The sequence below is a fragment of the Gekko japonicus genome, unplaced genomic scaffold, assembly GCF_001447785.1.
Source record: "Gekko japonicus isolate JY-2015 unplaced genomic scaffold, Gekko_japonicus_V1.1 scaffold43, whole genome shotgun sequence".
Lineage (NCBI taxonomy): Eukaryota > Metazoa > Chordata > Lepidosauria > Squamata > Gekkonidae > Gekko > Gekko japonicus.
In genome coordinates, this window is record NW_015173123.1 from 2,487,798 (window position 1) to 2,491,755 (window position 3,958).

The following is a 3,958-nucleotide window of genomic DNA, read 5'->3' on the forward strand; positions in this document are numbered from 1 at the left end:
CTGAGACCGGAAGGTACCAACTACTGAGCGGGAAAAGAGCCAGCCTGCCTCCCAGTGTTCCTACTAGGCTTGGCCAATCCGGAGGCTTCGTACTGCCTGCCAATCACAGCGATATGCTGCGGACACACCTGAACTGAGACCTGGAGAGCGTGACCCCCAACTCAGGGTTCCCCCATCCAGCAGCTTAGACTGGAGAAGATGGAGAAGCTGTAGTGGGCAGAAGGAACGGCTCTGCTGACCTGGCTAAGGGCCAAAGGGCCAGGAGCAGCAGCAGACCAACTCCAGGTCTTCTTGGTTAACTCATCTGCTCTAGACCCTTTCCAGACTGGTTTCAGCCAGGCTGTGGGACAGAGGCGGCTCTGCTAGCTTTAGTCGACGACCTCCATCTGAGTGTAGGTCTGAGGCCACGCGCCTCCACTTGAGGCCACGCGCCTCTTTGTTGCTCTTACTAGACTTATCTGCAGCTTTTGATACAGCAGATCATGCCATCTTGTCGAGGCGCCTGGAGGCAGAAGTAGGTTTCGGGGGACGCGTACCGGACTGGTCCAAGTCATTCCTCATGGATCGGACTCAAGGGGCTGCTACTGGAAACCAGTTATCTTCAGGGTGGCCTTCCACAGCATGCAATGCGATCCTCCTCCATACTGAAAAGCCCACAGGACGAATCATTCCTAGCCTTGGGGTTGGTGGTTATCAATATGTGGATGACACTCGGCTCTATCTAGCCTTCTCCAAATCCCCTGGTGTCATGGCAGAGGTTCTGGGAAACTGCCTGGTGGCTGTGGGAAACTGGCTAACAGAGAACAAATTGAAGCTAAACCCTGAAAAAGCAGAGGTCATGCTGACTGGGAAGGCAGAGACTTTGAAGGACTTTGCCTTCCTCCCTTTTTATGGCGTTCAGCTGGCCCTTGCTGACTCAGTTAAAGAGCCTCAGGGTTCTACTGGACCCAGCGTTATTCCTGGAGAAGCAAGTTCATGCACCTGCAAAAAAGGCTTTCTTCCAGCTCAGCCTGGCCCGAGAGAGGGCCCCTTACCTGGATACACCTGACCTGGCCACCTGGCTCCATGGCACAGTAACACGGAGACTACACGACTACTGTGATACACTGTACATAGGTCTCTCTCAAATCAATTTGGAACCTCCGGTAATTTAAGGTATTGGCTGTCACATACAAAGCCCTTCGTGGCCTTGGACCCCCTACCGCCTCTCCCCCTACACTCCACCATGACAGCTTCACTTATCAAAGTAGGGTCTTCTGCCAACCCGCCAATGGGCAAAATCCACAATTGCCCATACAGATGCCTTCTCTGTTTTGGCCTATACCTTGTGGAATGGTTTGCCTGAGAAGGTCAAGGTGGCTCCCACTCTACTGGCTTTCTGGAAACTACGTAAAACTGAATTATTCAAGATGGCTTTTCTATGCAGGCGATAGGTTGCACTGTACAAAACAATTCACAAAGCTACTTGGATAGATTATTAAGAACTGTGCTCTCTACTACTGTGTGCAGCTTGCTGCAACCAGGATCCTACTATGTAATTTTTGCATCATTTAATGTGTGACATTAATACTAATACTTTGCTTCAGTTCTGTTTTTTGACTTCTGGTTGGTTCTACAACCCACATCCTATTCCATTGTTTATGGAACGTCCCGTCCTGTCGATTATCTTGACTCACTCCATACCACCTGCCTTGAGTCCCAGAGAGACAGGCGGATTGCAAGGTAAATTAAATTAGTACTATCTAGACTTCACCCATCCAAAGTTATCATATTGGGTTCGATCCAACAAAAGATTTCCACCTAGGCCAGGACTCCTTGTACAAGAGGGAATTGCAAGGGAACGACCAGGGGAGCCACTTGGACCAAGTCAAACTTAACGTGTCCCCGTTTCTGTTTCCACTTGTACAAGATCCTGTGCGACTAATTTCTGGGCTCTATAACATATAGAGAGGAAAGCACTAGCTCGGTCTCGCACTAGATCCTGTGCAAGTGGTACTGTGCTAAGTCCCTTTACGCTTCCGCTTGCACGCTGCTGGATCTGGGCCATTGTTTGCCAATGACAGAGCGCAACGTTGCACCTCCCTGTTCCCTTGTGTGACTCAGAGGCCTTAGACTAGGGGTCCCCAACATTTCTCCAGTGAGTGCTCCCTACTAAGCTTATATTTTCTGCATTCTCAAATTACTACATTTATCTATCAGTTACATTTACATTATACCAATCGTAGAATCTCTTCCAAGTTTTTCGAAAAGTCCATTCTGTACCGGTGTAACAGGCCAGATTAAGCCCCCGGCCAGAGTAACCCCGGGGTTACTCTGGCCTTCCTTATGGTCCAACTCTCACAGCCACACAGTACTACTGGGAATACCATCACTTTGACCATACAGAAGAAGAAGAGATTGGGTTTATACCCCGCCCTTCACTACCCAAAGGTGTCTCAGAGCGGCTTCCAAACTCCTTCCCCTTCCCCTCCCCACAACAGACACCCTGTGAGGTAGGCGGGGCTGAGAGAGCTCTGACAGAAATGGCTCTTTTTCAAGGACAGCTCTTGTCAGAACTACGGCTTGCCCAAGGTCATTTAGCAGGTGCGAGTGGAGGAGTGGGGAATCAAAGCCAGTTCTCCCAAATTAGAGTCCGTGCACTCAACCACTACACCCAAAGACCATACGGACTTCTGTGGGCAGGGTGATGTCTCTACTTTTCATTATGCTTTGTATTATACTTTTTATTATGGCGGAGCCTGCCACAAAACAGCTGCTGCAGTTGACCTTCAGTCACACAGTGAAGATCCTGGTGCCGTGAGGGGCAGCTTCTGCCAAAGCAACATTTTCAAAAAACCTGCACAGCCAATCAGAGCTCCAGTGGCCAATCGGAAGCCTTCCTGGGCAAAAGCCCCCCCGGCCACGCCCACTCTCTAAAAACACTTGGCGGGTGCCAGGAAAGGTGTCCGCAGGTCCCCCGCCCCTACACAGTGCAGCCCCAGGCAACCCGGCTCTGTGGAAATCTGCACTCCTCAACAAGGTAGATAATGTTTGGTTTTACTGGAGATTTCAAGTTAAAGGGTTTTCCCCGTGCATCCTCAGGTTAAACATCCAGATAATTTGAGAAGTAATGACTACACGACAGGACGTGCTCGCCACCTCTTGCTAGTTAAATGCAGCTCATTTAAAGAGGAGCCCGCGAGCCATGCCGTCTGGTGCAAGAGCAGGCAAACCCTGAGAATAAGCGCTCTAAAATGGGAAAACCTGTATTAATGCTTTTCATCCCAGGCACATGGGGATTCTCTCCCGCAATACACAGGCAGAAACCAGGGGGAGCCTTCCTTGTAATGCGCATTTCACCGAGAGATGCGTATGGGGCTGCGTGCCCCAAACACCAGCAACTAAAAATAAAACAAATCCCAGACTCCGTACCAGGAGCTGCCAAATGCTGCCATCAGTCAAGCACACACAGCGTTCAGCATAATTTATTTCAAGATTACAAATCTGTTGGAGTGCAGCGTATGGAGACTGCTGTTCGACAGGAAATAAAAATGGGGCATGTTGGCTGTGAGGGAGAGGAGGAGCTGGGCAGAGAAACGAAGGCCTTTCTGCCCTTTCTGCCCAACATTAATTAGACCACCTTGAGTTAAATGGGTGGGATTAAAGGCTGGTGCCCCTGGGCAGCTAAACAGCACAGTGGAATCCTGAGATGGGACAGGGAACCATTCCGTTTCATATTGTAGCTGGATACACCCAGTTCCCCGCAAGCAGAAAACTAATCTAGAAGTGAGCTGTGGAAGAACCCTTCTCTGTAATGTTCTACTTTTCTTTTACTTGCAGGCATTTCCTTTTTTTAAGATCGGAAAGTCTTAGTTCTGCAGTCAGAAGTGGTTGCATCCAGGGCCGGTGCCAGGTTTTTTTGCACACTAGGCAAGGCTACCTTCTGCCGCCCCCCCCCCCCGCCCAATTTTCAAACATA

General features: G+C 49.9%; 1 protein-coding gene across 1 annotated transcript in view; it reads right to left on the reverse strand.

The window, feature by feature from the left end:
• CUEDC1 (CUE domain containing 1) overlaps positions 1–3,958 on the reverse strand; it is a 35,784-nt gene that overhangs the window by 11,890 nt on the left and 19,936 nt on the right. The gene's annotated exons all lie outside the window — the stretch shown is intronic.